Source organism: Sorex fumeus, unplaced genomic scaffold (genome assembly GCF_029834395.1).
Source record: "Sorex fumeus unplaced genomic scaffold, SorFum_2.1 ptg000052l, whole genome shotgun sequence".
In the NCBI taxonomy this organism is placed as follows: domain Eukaryota; kingdom Metazoa; phylum Chordata; class Mammalia; order Eulipotyphla; family Soricidae; genus Sorex; species Sorex fumeus.
The window spans coordinates 238,066-254,470 of NW_026606109.1; positions in this window are offsets into that span (position 1 = coordinate 238,066).

Here is a 16,405-nt window from a genome sequence, read left to right on the forward strand (position 1 = left end):
TATTATTTTACTATTTCTTTGTGCTTCAAGAGATGCTGTCAGAAAGTTTTATTGGGCTTGGGACAAGTACACAGACATTGTCGTTTGTGTATTGTGAGTTTCAAAAGAAAAGCGCATGGGGGCCACACGTGGGACTCTAACATTCCAGTGGCCGAGAACAGTTTACCTGGCCGGCCCACGGCGAAGGACTGGAGGAACAGAGAAATAGGAACTGGACTCCATGTTGATTGATATACAGTTTATTTTCTCTCTCCTCCCCAGCGTAGTTCAATCTCTCCCTTACAGCACAATTATAGTCATAGTTTTGGTCATAGTCTCAGTCATAGTTCCATTATCCTAGTCTCCTCATAGACCTCAAAGTCTTCTCTTGTCTCCTTTTTCATCTTTGTCTTCTAAGTCCCCAAAGCTTCTCTCTTTCCCCTTATAGCATAGTTACATAGAAATCGTGAAGGGTGGGGGTTCACATAGGTGGGGTTGAACATTATCATAAGAACAAACAGAGGGGGAAGTTCCACACCTTCGGGGGGAAGTTCTAGGAGATTAACTCTAAGGACAAAATCTCATCTGAAGGTTCAGCACTACAGATTTTTTTTAATTGAATCACGTGAGAACAGTTACAAAGATCAAACAACCATCCCTTCACCATTGCACATTTTCCACACCCAAGAACCCCAGTATAACCCCCTCCTCACCCCTCCTCCTGCCTGTGTGGCAGATGATTTCCACTTTACTCTCTCTCTACTTTGAATACATTCAATATTTCGACAAAAGACCCACCATTATTGGGGCTGGAGAGTGGGTAAGGCGTTTGCCTTGCACGCGGCCAACCTGGGTTCGATTCCCAGCATCCCATATGGTCCCCTGAGCACCGCCAGGATTAACTGCTGAGTGCAGAGCCAGGAGTAACCCCTGTGCATCGCCAGGTGTGACCCAAAAAGCGAAAGAAAAAAAAAAGACCCAACATTATTTGGAATTTTCCATGACAATCAGACCTGCTGAACAGGCATCATTAGATAATTTGTTTTCTATTGCTGATTATGAGGAGCATATGTTGCGAGGCCGCATGATTTTAGAATTCTGATATTTTAATAAGTCAGGAGGGATTTCTGCCAAAAGCTGCTGGGTTCTGAGATTCATTTGTGTGCCTCGGGTCACGGCCGTTAAGCAGCTCAGTAAGTAGACAAAGGAACTGTTCATGAGTGGTAACTCGGGGTCTTGTCCTTCATCCTGTGAGGCCCTGCGTCTTGTCACTGCTGGCTCAGACGTGACTGTCCAATAGACTCTGAAAGATGGCAGCCTCTGTGCCACCAGGGGCAATAGGCGGAAGGGACAATACCTTTTCCTACCCAGGGTGGCCAGGTGCTGGTTGCTTAATGCAATGTCTGGATGCATTTCTGCCAAAAGCCTCTGGGTTCCGAGATTTGGTTGTGACACCACTCCAGATTACTAGGAGATCTGGGCAGGATTCTATCTAGGGCATGTTGCTTTCTTCTTTCCTCAGCTAGTAGTCCATTTCATCAATCATAGTGAATTTACTTCTTATAATATTTCTAGTCATTTTGTATGAACACAATAATATTTCTAGCCATTTTGTATGAACACAGTAAGAGATATATTAAGCTGAAAGGTTGGCTCTTCCTGGAGACATTTCGCTATATATTCCAGACTACAGTCCTCAGGCCAGTTTCGTCTTTCCTAACCCAGCAGGGTCCTTATTCAGCTACTTGTTTTTGGGTCATGACAGAGTTTGTCTCATGACCGTGCTCTTAAATTATTATACTTATGGTGTTAGTCTTGCCCCCTTTCAATGCCAGAGTTGCTTATAGCTTGCCCTGGGTCCATCCAGTCCCTTTGTCAGGACTCTCCTTTCGGGGGTGTTAGGTAGTAAGGGCAACTGAGGCTTAAGTCAGGTAAATATGATGGATGCTCAGGAGTAAATACTATTTGGACTCAATTAACTCCCATGTTATAAAGCATAGCATCAACAGTCTCCCTGTGTCTATACAAAAAGGACATTGCTAAACCAGGCAAATAACATAAAGGAAAGAGAAAAGTAATATAGTATTATTAGTGCTTGATGGAATTGGGTGTGCCTTCGGGGCCCTGCTGGGGGAATAACTTCTAAACCTGAGCTCCCTGTAGGAGGAGCAAGGACAACCCAATGTTATCCAACAGTATGTAACTTACATGTTTTGAAAACAAAAAGTCACATAGTTGTGATTCTTTTCTAAACATTATCCTAGGACTTTCCAGCTTAAAATTTGGAGGCAAGCTATCATGTACTGTGTAAACTTGACTGATAGATTTTCTACATCAGAATCAAAAACCTGAATTTGTGAACCTACTCCAGAATACTATCCCAGTCTTTGGGCTGGGCCATGATTAAGTTTCATTACTCCCTTAACTATTTGTCAAACACATTCAGCCCCTAGGAGGCATGAAATACGGGATTCATGACAGAATTTGACTCAATGCAATCAGAGGGGACTATTCAGTCGACGTGAGGCTATTTGTATTGCTTTATCCTGAAATCTGCAAACCGATCTGATGGAAATACACAGATGTGGAGAATAGCTTATGTGGGTTCGTGAGGGCGCTTGGTCCTGCCAGCCCCACCACCACTCACCCCCTATGTGGTTGGGAAGGCTGGGTTGGGCTAAGTGACCACGTTAGCAGTAGAGAAGGGGACAGGATAGAGGGCCTGAGCCCAGGAGCTGCCACATGGCCGAGTGGGTAGAGCAGATCGTCAGTGCCTTTGCTCCTCATCTACTGGGGCTTGCAGCGGCAGATAGCGCCTGGGAAGGGACTTGAGGCTTCTGCTTTCCAGAGCACAGCTTTCAAGGGCAGGCAAGGTGGCAGCTGTGTTCCTGGGATATTTTGGGTTTCAGGGGGAGCCTGAGGTCAGGGGTGTGAGGGCACAAGGAATCTGGTCCTTGAGTTCTGTACTGTAGCTCATTTCCCACTGGGATAGAGGCACAAGAGCACTGTCTGAAAGGCAGTTCCACGCCATGGGTTTGCTTCCTCTGCTAGAGAGGGTGTGTTTAGGATGTGGTGGTCCTCCCACCCACCCTGCCATTCTCCTATGAGCGTGTGCTCAGAACCTGGCCCCTCTGTCCTCATTTCAGCTGCCCGTGAGTGGTATACTGATTTGAGTGGAACTTGGCAATCAATCTTTAAGATATTTTTTTCTGTAATGAGAAAATCATTTCTTTCAGTGGTGTCTGGTTTATTGTCTGCCAGACTGACTCCTTAGAAAGTGTAGGTGATCTATGTGTGGTCTCATACCACATTTTTTTTTTCAGTAAGGTAAGCAATTTTATTTAGAAAATAGAGAAGAGAGAATAGAGAACCCCATCAAAGGAATTACACCCAGTTGTGCTGTGGCCATTTCAGGGAGGAATGCTTCACCTCCTCAGCCTGCGGCACTAACACAGGAAGCAAGTGCTGGAACCCCAGGTCTTCAGGGAAGACTCACAGCGGGCCACGCTCCTAGAGACCACCAGATGGCAGTGTCGCTCGCTCAACTTGCCATCCGCCGTCCAGTTAGTAAGCTGCTAACTGTCCCCATTCTCCCAGGACAGCACTTGAGTCAGTCCTCAGGAGAGAGCCCTAAGCACAGTTGTGAACCCTGTTTTGTAGCATGAATGAAGGGTACTGATAGGCCCTCTAAATCTCACGGCCTGTAACAAAGTGGGAAGAAGGCAAACCCAGCAAAATGGGTTAGCAATTCTATCCCAGAAGAAAGAAACCTTGAGAAGTTGGTGGATAGAAACTATCTTGGAGGTCCTAAGGGAAGGAAGGAAAGAGAAATGAGGGAAGGGGAGGGGCAGGGATACGGTGTAAAGGGCTGAGCACAGGGTTTGAACTAAGCGGGAGGCCTGGGCAACCACTTGGTCCCTGATCACCTTGGGGCACTTGAACAGAGGGAAGTAGTCCTGTGCACAACAGTGATTGGCACAAACACCGAAAGAAAAAGAAAAGGAGATGGAATAGGAACTTTCTGTAATTTGGTGAGGGGGGGAAAAAACTAAGAAATCAGGGGCCTGTGACTCAGTGATATAGTACTTACCTTGCATATGTGAGATTCTGGGTTTGGTCCCCTGAGCACCACAGGGAGTGCTACCTGAGCACTGAGCCTTGAGTAGACCCTGAGCACCCCCAGGTGTGGTCCAAAGACATAAATCGAAACATACGATGTTTTTGAGGTAGCACACTTTGTTAACGGGACACTTGGTAGGATATACATAAGCTACTTACCAGGCGCAGAATTCAGATGGACTCTGCATTTCTTTTGTTTTATTTTTGTTTGGGGGGCATGCCAGGCAGTGCTTAGAGCTTCTACCTGGCTCTGTGCTCAGGGATCACTTCTGGCAGTGCTCAGGGGACATATAGAGTGTCAGGGATGAGACCCAGGTCAGCTGCATGCAAGGCAAACACCTTACCTACTGTACCTGCCCAAGCCCCTCTCTTTGTATTTTTCTTTCCCCCCACTTTGTTTTTGTTAGCAGCTGTCTTTTGTCTTTGTTTCTTGTCCTTCAATAAATTCCTTTCAAAGGAATTTTGACTTTATAATGATCTCAGGGTGCAGCCCCAGAAATGTCACCGAGAGCTCAGTGACTGCGGTGCTCTGCCTCAGGACCTCGGGGCGAGCTGGAGTCCTGAGACCGTTCTATGGAAGTGTAGGTGGCTCTCTGAGGAAATAATTGGGCTCACTCGAGCCTGACAACAGCAATCTGCAAACAAAAATCTCATCTTAAGAGATGTCTAGCTTAAATTTCTTTTATGTCTTACCACTTGGTTTCAGCCAAGCTGGCTATAAAATACAGTTATGCTTTGCTTAACAACAGGGACTTGATCCAAGAAAAACGTTGTTGAGGAGAGTTCATCACTGTGCAATATCAAACTGTAAGCAAGCAAGCATAGTTGATACAGCCGACTACACACTAGGCTGTATGGGACCCCACTCGTGGTTTTCAACCTTTCTACACCCACAGCCACCACTGGTCTGCAGATTGGCACTTGCTTGTATGTTCCACTCTTGGCTGGCATGCCATCAGATGATCCTTCTAATGAACTCTTACGCAGTCAGTCAAGAGGCTCCTGTGAAACCCTTGGAAAAGGACAGAATATCTGTCCTGAGCACTACATGAAATTCAATATAAAATTAATTGAGAATAATGATTTAAGTATGTAAAACATGAATATGATAATGCAGAAGAGAAAACATCCAAACTAATAAAGTGGGGAGCCCCAAATGAGTGGTTTTCTATGTAAGAAATTTTGACTTTTTGTTGGGGGGGTCACACCCGGTGATGCTCAGGGGTTACTCCTGGCTTTGCACTCAGGAATCACTCCTGGCAGTGCTCGGGGGACCATATGAGATGCTGGGAATCGACCCTGGGTTGGCCACGTGCAAGGCAAACGCCCTGCCCGCTGTGCTATTGCTCCAGCCCCAGGAACCAATCAATCTTAAGATGTATTTCCCCCCCCCACCCTTTTTTGAGAATCAAGATGTTTTTTATCGAACTAAATTTACTTAGACTTAAAGGGGATGATAGAACAATAGTGGGTAGGGTGTTTGCCTTGCATGTGGCCAACCTGGGTTCTATCCCTGGCATCCCATATTATCCCCGGAGACACACGAGGAATAATTCCTGAGTGCACAGCCAGGCGTAACCCCTGAGCATCACTGGATGTGACCCAAAAAGCCAGAAAAAAAATAGGAAAGAAAAGAAAGACATGAGGGGAGAGAAATAGGAATACATACTCAAGAGAGAACAAATCAAGAGAGAACACAGACTTCTCTAGAGTTAAAATCTGAGAGATAGAGAAAGAGAGAGGTGTTCAAGAGAGAACACAAGCTTTCATTGAAAAAGAAAGCTAGTCAAAAAGCAAAGAGACAGAAATACGTGTTCAAGGGAAAACATGGGCTTGAGAGAGCAAGTCTAAAGTATTTTAATTTTCTGAGTATAACTCTATAATCAACTTAATTTTATTTATTTTTTCAGTTTTTTTTTACTTTAGTAGCAGAAAACTTATTTGAAATTTGGAAGATAAATTTGAGTGAACAATTTACTTAACAAAATACAGAAGGATCAGAGCTCCTTAAATAGCATCTTCTCAAGTGTTTGTTTACAGATCATTAAATACTTAGTGAGAAACTAAAAGCTATAATGTTCAAACCACTATTTATTTTTTTTAAATATATATTTTTATGTATTTGTTGAATCACCGTGAGAACAGTAACAAAGCCTTTCAGTTCAAGTCTCGGTCAGTCATACAATGATCAAACACCTGTCCCTTCAGCAGTGCACATTTTCCACCACCAAGAAACCCAGTATACCTCCCCACCAACCCCCACCCCATGTGGCAGATTTCTACTTCACTCTCTCTCTCTCTACGTTGATCACATTCAATATTACGACAAAAGGTCCATTATTGTTATTTGGAATTTTCCCCAACATTCAGACCTGCCACAAAGACATCATTAGAAAATTTGTTTTCTAATGTTGATTATGAAGAGCATATGATGTGTGGCCACAATAGTGGCCACACGAATTTGGATTTCTAATATTTTAGTAATAAACCTAAAGGGATTACTGCCAGAAGCCCCTGGGTTCCGAGATTGGTATGTGTGCCTCTGGGTTTATGGTCAGTCAGAAGCCGCAGGAGGCGTTTGAGGGTGGCAACCCAGAGCATTGTCATGGCAGGGAGCAGGGCCGATTCCACCCCCATCCCATGAAACCCCACGTGCCTCGTCAATGCAGTCACATACCTGGCTGTTCATTGGGCTCTAAAAGATGCAGGCCACCATATCGCCGCTGCAGAGGGGGACAGGCGGAGGGACAGACAGACACCCTTCCCCTCCCAGGGCAGCATAGCACCATAGTTAAATACACAGTCCAGATGTATTTCTGTTGGGCATTATCTTTTGCTCAGATTTTCCCACTACCATTCAAGCCTGATTTTCAGGGAGAAATGCTGGATGATTTACTTTCCATTGATCACTTTGCATATCAAGAAATGTCACGCGGCCACGTAAGAGGCTGCGCAGTTCGGAAAAATTGTCCTGGTACCCACATGCCAGAGCCATGCTTGTAGAAACTTGTGGTCACCAGGATTCCATCTGTAGCAGGTGGGGAGACAGCACCTACCCTATCTGGGACCTCCCAGTGATATTGGCTCTGTTTGGGGCCCACAGCATTCTCGGGAACTGTGGGGCCCTCCAGCAGGTTTTCTTCTTTGCTGCTGTGTGGTGTAAGATGGTGCTGGGGGGCGAGTTGTGGGTGTGACTTCTGAAATCAGAGGTTGCCTGGGAGCCGGGGCGGCCCCATTGCAGTTTGGAAAAATTGTCCTGGTTACCCACATGCCAGAGCCATACTTGTAGAAGCTCATGGTCACCGGGATTCCATCTGGAGAAGGCGGGGAGACAGCACCTATCAACTTAATTTTAAAATCCTACTGGTAACTTGGTTTGAATTGGTGAAAAACCAGGCTGTTTTGCATCTCACTTTTAGCCAGCCATTTTGACCTAAGCAAATGTATCTGATTAGAACCTTATCTGTAAGTAATAAAGACTATTTCTTTTTCATAAGTCACAATGTTTGGTGTGTATAGATGTGACAAGGCTGGGAGAAGGAGGCCGCTGGTGTGCTGGTGTAAAGGACAAACCCACTACCCCTGAAAACCACTGGGCAAGGCTTGGGGAGATGGTTCAAAGGGCTCGAGCGCATGTTCAGCATCAGGAAATGAGGACTCCATCCTCAGCAATCCTTTGGTTCCCTGAACACTTCTGAGAATAGCCTTTGAGCACTGCCAGGTGTTATCCCAAAACAAAACAAATAAATAAGGACTATTAGAGAGTTAGCTGATGATTTGTTGGATTATGAAACTCGAAACTCAAGCTTTTAGATATAGTTATACATAGTCCTGTATTATGTGAAGAAAACCCCAAAATATTCTGACTTCCCTTGGGTTGTATGCAAGAGAATGAAGTTTGAACCTTCAGATACAAATACAAAATTTTAATAAGGCAGATCATATAGAAGTGATTAAATTTCCCTAGAAAAAATCAAACTAATTATTAGGGTCAGATTGTCCCCTGTGAAAAGAAGAAAGGAAGGCAAGGAAAATGACCAATATATTTTTCATTCAATTAGAAGCCTGGAGCAATGTTAAGATCAACACTTTCTGGGGCTGGAGTGATACCATAGTGGGGAGGGTGTTTGCCTTGTGTTTGCCTTTCATGCGGCCAACCCGGGTTCGATTTCCAGCATCCCATATGGTCCCCCGAGCACCGCCAGGAGTAATTCCTAAGTACAGAGCCACAAGTAACCCCTGGGCATCGCCAGGTGTGACCCAAAAAGCAAAAAAAAGGGGAGTCAACACTTTCTATTTGTGTGTTTTGGGGTCACACCCGATGGTGTGGTATGCAGGACCTGCTTCTGGTTCTGTGCTCAGGGAATCGTATGTGTTACTGGGAATTTGAACTGGATTTGCAAGCACATTATCCCCTGTACTATCTCTTGGGTCAAGAGTCCACATTTTAAAAAACAAGGAACGATGAGATCAGGGACATAGCACAAGGACAGGGACGCACCTCTGACATGCTTGAAGCCCTAAATTCAATCAATCCTTGTTGCCACTTGGCCTCTGAACACCGTGGGGTGTAGGCCTGGTCTCCCCTAGCACTGCTGGGCTCAAGCATGGAATTATCAGGCCCACACAGCTGGGACACATAACCCCAACCCCCTGAATACTGCTTGGGACCACCTCCCCCTCCACAACCACCTCCAGGGAAATAGCAACAACAAGAAGAAACAAATGCCTGGTTTTATCATCTTCACAAATTGGAGTAGAAAACATAACAGTAATTCTGAGGAAGTTTGGTGTGGGTTTGGAGCACATGGACTTTTCTTTGCACTTAGTAAATTTACATGATTCTATCCCCTCATAACCCTACAGGGAAATGAGTCTGAATTTCACAGTGGAGAACTGAGCAGCTTTCTGCTGCCCAAGGCTGACAGCCAGTCTGCTGCTTCCGTGCCTCTTCTCTTCCTCTGTCTCTTCTAGTTGATGCGGGCTTGAGATATGATGCATTTATTCTCAGTTCAGCAGCTTCCTAAGGGGCCAGGTCTTTACTCTGTCACCCCCTGAATTTTGGGGAGGGCTTCTGGGGACCAGTTCCAGGGCCTCGCACGTGGAATACATGTGGTATAGCCCTGACCTACATTGCTGGCCCTCTTTTGCCATCTCAAGTGTTCATGTGCTTCAGTTTATTACCATGTCTGACATCTTTTTCCCTTAGTATCACCAGGTGTGGCCCCCAAACAAAACAAAACAAAACAAAAAATTTGAATTCAGTTGCTATTTCCAGTGGCACAACAACAAAAGAAGAAAAGATTTCGATCAGGGACATAGAGGAGTTAAAGAGCTTGTCTTGCACGCACCCAATCCCAGCTTGATCCCCAGCTGGTCTAAACCCTACCAGAAGTAACCTCCTGAGCCCAGAGCCAGAAATAAGTCTTATGGCCCAAAGCACCCACCCCCTCAAAAAAGTTTTTTAAGGTTTAACATATATTGTGGATGGTTGCCTTTGGGTGTGGATGACTGTGGATGTTTGATTCCTGACAGACTAGCAAGGGAAGCTCAGGGTGCTCAGGTGATCCTGAAGCCAGACTCCTAGACACCTCTCACCCCTCAACACCTCTGGGAGCCCAAATCACACTCAGGCATATTTCCTAAGACCTCTCCGCTACAGGATGTGAGGAGCAGGTGGAGCAGGTGTGACAGCAGCAGGTGTGACCTCAGAGTGTGGCTATGATGTCTTTTTTTTTTTATGTAGGAGTACTGCTATTTATTCAGCCACTGATTAGGCTGATTGAATTGGTCATGAACTCCACCTTACTTTTTTTTTCATTTTTTATAATTTTATTTATTGAATCACTGTGAGAGCAGTTACAACACTTTCGGGTCTAAGTCTCGGTCATACAATGAAACACATACCTTCACCAGGACCCATTCTCCACCCCCAAAAACCCCAGTATACCCCATTCACACCCTCCCCCTACCTGTGGGGCAGGTGACCTCCACATTACTCTCTCTACTTTAATCACAAATCACATTCAATATTTTGACACCAGACCGACCATTATTATTTGGGATTTTACCCCAACAACTTAGATCTGCCGAAAAGACAACAGGAGACGATTTGTCTTCTATTGCTGGTTATGAATAACATATGATGTTGTGCGGCTGCAGTAGTGGCCGCGCGATTTTGAAATTACAAAACTTTAACAATTAAATCTGGAGGGATTTCTGCCAAAACGTGCTGTGGTCTGAGATTTGTTCCTGAGTCTCTGGGATCATGGCCATTAAGCAGCTTGATCAGGAGTCAGAGAGGCCGTTTGTGGGCAGTGACTCAGGGTCTTATTGGAACAGGGAGGAAAGGGGCCGGCTACACCCCCATCCTGTGAGGCCCCACATGTCTTGTCACTAAGGGCCCAAACCTGACTGCCCAAAGTCCTCTGGAGGATGGCAGCCACCTAGCCGCCAACGGGGAGCAGGTGGAGGGACAGCACCCTTCCCCCCTAGGGTGGCCTGGTGGCTATGATGTCTTACAGAGGGACCCTGTGCCACCTGGGGTCCCAGAAGCGCCATCATATGTGACTTGATGCTAGGGTGCTCTGTATAGATCACTGCAAGAACTGGAACAAGAAAAGCATTTTGTTAGACACTCAGCTAGTGAATTTAATGTGGTCCACAGCTGCCATTGAAGCTATCTCCAAATATAGTTCGTACACAGAATAGTAAAGAGTAAGGCAGAGGTACCATGAGACTTGGGCCAGAGCAATAGCATAGTGAGTAGGGCATTGCCTTGCACGCGGCCGACCCAGGTTTGATTCTTCTGCCCCTCTCGGAGAGCTCGGCAAGCTACCGAGAGTATTCCACCTGCATGGCAAAACCTGGCAAGCGCCCCGTGATGTATTTGATATGCCAAAAACAGTAACAACAAGTCTCACAATGGAGACGTTACTGGTGCCAACTCGAGCAAATCGATGAACAATGGGAGGACAGTGCTACAGTGCTAATAGGGATGCATTATTACTTACTGAATTAAGTATATAAAGGTATTAACCCAAAGTGAGCACAGGAAACAGTGTCCAATAGAGGCCACAAACTATTAAGATAAATCATAACAGAAGCAAAAAGACATCCTGTTAGCATGCTAGATAATCTGAAAAGTGTGCTGCCTGAGAAACCAAGTGTTATCTCTGTCATTATCACAGAGCAGACAATAGCAACCTGGAAAAGAAGGCATTGACCTGAGAGAAACTGAGACTCAAGGTCTGCAGGGTCTGAAGTGAGCCTCCTGCACCTCACTCCTGGCCTCACCCCCATCCCATGGAAACCAACCCTGTCTAGTCTGAGCCTGGGCCTTAAGACTGAAAGGGGCTTGGAGCTCTTTCAGTGACTCAGTTACGTTGTAGAGCTGTTAGAGACCAGGAGGGCAGCAGCAATAGGTTGTTATGCAGCTGATAAGCGTAGATCTGATTTACTCATCTGTGTAGGTTTTTTTTTAAATTTTGGGGTCACACCCAGCGATGCACAGGGGTTACTCCTGGCTCTTCACTCAGGAATCACTCCTGGCAGTGCTCAGGGGATGATATGGGATGTTGGGAATCGAACCCGGGTCGGCTGCGTGCAAGGCAAACACCCTACCCGCTGTGCTATCACTCCAGCCCCTCATCTGTGTAGTTTTAATGCCAACTTAACAGATTGCTCTGTGGTTAAAAATTTGAATAAAATCTCATGAAAACTAAAGTAACCACCAATGTTTTAAAAATTTGTTAAAGAACTGTGATTTACAAAGTTATTCATAGTTGAGACTTAGACATACAGTATTGCAGCACAAATCCATGTTTAAAATATGATCATTTAATTTTGGGAACTGGAATATTTACGGATGCAATTTATGGATTTCTGATCATTTCTCCAAAATAATCTGGTGGGGTGGAAGGAGAGAAATAAGGCTGACTGAAAGTAGTTTTTGAGGCATATGAGGGGGTATAAGAGTTCATTATACTGGTCTCTCAGCTTGTTTGCATTTGAAATATTCCGGTAATAAAATGCATGCAGGTAAGTAGGCATGAAACATTAGTGGAATTTTAGGGGTTTCTTCTGGCTCTGCACTCAGAAATTACTCCTGGCAGTGTCCAGGGGAACTTATGGGATGCTGGAGTTTGAACCCAGTGAGAGGTAAAGACCTTACCTGCTGTATTATCACTCTGGCTCCTCAAAATATTTTTCTTAAGATGTGTTGCTTTCTTTTATTTTTCTATTCTAAAAACCAAGGTATTTTACAGTTTCAAGGGATCCTCTTGCCTCTGACCTGGGCTGATGACAAGTCACATCATATGAATGGGTGTGGGAAGGACCTGCATATCCAGGTCATATGAGTGGGCCGGGGAAGGATCAGGTGTCAGGAACTGATTCTTATCATCATTGCCTGTAGGATAACATTGGTTTGTCCTTTCTCCCTTGCCACAGGGAGCTTAGTCTTATTGGGTTACACCCATCACAGTGCTCCCAACTCACTACCATTCCTCTGTTTATCTGTAAACTCCTTCTCTGTGCTCTCCTCCCCAGCCAATTAATCATCGTTTTCCCCTAATCAGATTCTGTTAGATCAGATCCTTTTAGGACATTGAATTTAAATTATAAATTAAATATTGCTATTTTTCCTCTTTTACATAGATTACCTTAAAGCAATTTCCTTTCTGTATGGACATAGGAGAACAGTTAATATTATACTTTGTAGCTTGGGAGTTGATTCACTGTATCACTGTCATCCTGTTGTTCATCGAGTTCCTCGAGAAGGCACCAGTAATGTCTCCTTTGTCCTAGCCCTGAGATTTTAGAAAGTGCCACATTCAAGGTTCTTTCAGGGTCACAAGAATGAGGTCCATCATTGTTACTGGTTTTTGGCATATTGATTATGCCATGGGGAGTTTGCTAGACTCTGCTATGTGAGCAAGATACTTTTGGTAGCCTGCCTGGTTCTCCAGAGTAAGAACTAGATAATAAGATGTGGCCGTGCGCTTCCAGGAGCTGGGTTTTATAGTGTCTGGGTCTTGGATGTTGATGGGATTACATGGGTGCCGGGGGCAGTTGGTGGGTGTAACGCCTACATACTGGAAGATGGGGGATCTGGGTGGAGGAGGCCCAGTCCCAATCCAAGCAGGCTTGGAGATCTACGCCCCGGGTCCCACATACCTGGGTTCCTCTGCCGGTTCCTTCATGTGTGAGGCTCGCACAGAGAACAGCACAGAGTCTCTGCCTCTGCGCCTGGCTGTCCTCACCGGCACCCCTTGGAGAAGGGTGGGTTGAGTTTCCCTCCCCACCCCGAGCAGAGCCCCAGCAGCTGAAGACCTCTGGTTCCAGCCACAGTCATGCTTAAGACCACTCTCCACACGTTTGGGAGTTGATTGACTGAATAATATTTACTCCTGGGCATCTGCTTTCTTGACTCAGTTGCCCTTAGTTCCTAGCACCCCAAAAGCAAGGTCCCAACAAGGGACTGAATGGACCCAGGGCAAGTTATGAGCTACCCTGGCATCGAAATGGGCCAGGCCAAAGTGCCATGGTACTCATCTATAAGCAGGATCATGGACAAATGCTGTCATGAAACAAAAGTAACAATGAGACTAGGACCCTGCTGGGGTTAGGAAGACTAACCTGGCCTGAGGTCTGTGGTCTGGAATATATAGTGAGATATCCTCAGGAAGAATCAAACTGTAAGTTTATATCTCTTACTGTGCTCATACAGAATGACATTGCTAGAAATATTAGAAGTAAATTTACTACAACTATTTAAGTGGATTACTAGCTGAGGAAAAAACACACCCTCGTTGGGATCCCACCCTTGAGCAGGTCTCCTAATAATCTGGAGTAATCTCTTTAGATGAGGTTTTATCCTTGAGTTAATCTCCTGGAGGAGTGGTCTTACCTCTCTTTGTTGATTTGTTAATGTTCAACCCACCTTTGTGTCACCACCCTACATGATTGCTATATAAACTAAGACTCTAAGATCGGAGAGGGCTTGGGCTCAAGAGAGAAGCAGAAGGGGAGTGGAGATTGGAATAAGCTACAATTGATACCCACCAGCCTGATCCTCGTTCCTTCTTTAGCCTACCTATCGCCGTCGGCCTCCCCGGGGTGGGGGAAGCGTCCCGAGACCACCGAACACAGGCAGCAAGAGAGATGGAGCGCTGCAGGCCTTTTGAAAACACACAATTGCCTTTTCTGCTGTGGCCCAAGTGGTATTAGCTTCTAGGACTAATCTGGATGCTTTCTCAAGAAGTGTCAAGAAAGGAAAAGCTTCAACTTTCCTCCATGACTGCATTGCAAAGTAATCTTTAAATGGAAAAAGCATTTATAAAAATGTGGCAAATGGCTGGGTTAGCTAACAGCTATCTTCCTTCCTTTATAGCTGTTGCAGATATTAAATAACCAAATTAAAGAAGACTAAGAAAAATCACAAACTGACAATGAAGCGTGTAAATTTCCATTTGTAATTAGTTCCATGCAGACTCGTGGGGCACACGAGTGCTAAGGGGGAATGTGTGTCCAGTGAGCTCTGGGATATTGTAAAGATTCAATATCAGCTTAGGGTAGAGATTCAGGGACACCATGTTAGAGCATTCAGCATGAAATGGATGTGAAGTAAGGCCCAGGGATTAAGGGACTGTTGAGATTAAGGGGCTCTGCTCCATTGACACCTGAGGTCTGCCTGGTAAGGGATGAAAATTGTGAGCTTACAGCATGGTGCAGCACTTCCTAACACTGTTCTGGTAAAACCAATGAGCTGATGGTATACCAAAGGTATTTGCAGAGTTGCTGGTGGTGGGCTCTCTTCAATTCTGTCCCTTCTCAACTGTGTGGCATCAGCTCAAGTAATGGATGAACTGGCACTGGTGCTCCCTCGCCTGTGAAAAGGCTAATGCTGCTGCCTCCCTCCTAGGGGTCCGTGTGCACAGTCCTGGCCAGACCAGACACAGACTGGGGTCAATACCTATGGATGGGTCTCACTCCGGTGGGCCCACAACTCCTCCAATCCCTATCTGCCTAGAAACTCTCATACAACCATCGTCCTGATTTTGGCTCAGGTGTGCCTCTACAATATCAATTTTTGTGTGTGTGTGTGTGGACTCCACTCCCCTTTCTTCTGCAGTACACAAAACTCTCAAGTCTCTCCTCTTCTCTTCTCTTAGCCAGGACTTTACATGCTCTGCACCCCTGGCTCTAGCTCTACATCTACCTCTATCGCTTCTTAAGTATTTGTGAAAATAGTTGATGAACTCAATCCAGAGGGGTTTGGGGCAATAACAGTTCAGATGACTGCTATTGAATATCTCTGATTCTCAAAGAATCTATTGTTACTAAATGCGGTTTTATGGGGAAAACTTCTAAAGATAGGGTTGGGAACCAGAGTGACAGTACAGCAGGGCGGGCACTTTCCTTGTGTATGGCTGATTTGGGTTAAATCCTCAGCACCCCATATGGTCCCCTGAACACCACCAGGAGTAACTCCCGAGTGCAGAGACAGAAGTAACCCAGGAGTATCACCAGGTATTTTGGAACAAAACAAAACAAAAGAAGTGATTAGCATTAGTAGTGAAATTAGTATTATGTTCTTCTTTTTGGAAAATTTTCCTTGGTTTTCTTTTTTGTTTTTGTTTGGGGGCTGGCAGGGATCAGGAGCCATATGAGATTCTGAAGATTGAACCCAGGCTGGCTGCATGAAAGGCATTACCACTGTAATATTGTTCTGGCCCTTGGTTGGTTGGGTTTTTTTGTTTGTTTGTTTGTTTTGTTTTGGTTTTGGGGTCAGACTTGGCTGTGCTCAGGGATTACTTCTGGTGATACTTGGGGGACTCTATGTGGTGCCAGTGATTGAACCCAGGTTGACTACAAGCAAGTCAGGTGCCCCCAACCATTGTACTCTCTCCAGCCCTGTTTACTTGTTTTTGAGTTTTAGATTGTTAGGACATCTCAGGAAAATGGCTGACTGGGGCCTAGCTGTGGATGCTGCAGGACCCATGTTCAGGTTGTGAAGCCCACATTCCGTCCACTCTTGTGTCATCTCCTCCCCACTTTCTACTGCTTATGGTTCTTAGGATGTTCTGTCTCAGCCTGGAAACAGCTGGTGCTGCCCAGTGCTCCAGTTTCCTGTATGCCCTGACAGGACACCACCTCCTGGCTGCTCCTCTGGTGGGGCATGTGTGGGATTGGCCGTCACTGGCCTCGGGCACCTAGGATTCTCTGAGCGGAGCTGATATACAAGACCCTTGCCTGTGGCAGCGTCTGGCCCACCATGTTTCTTTGGGTTCAGGAGAGCTCCTGG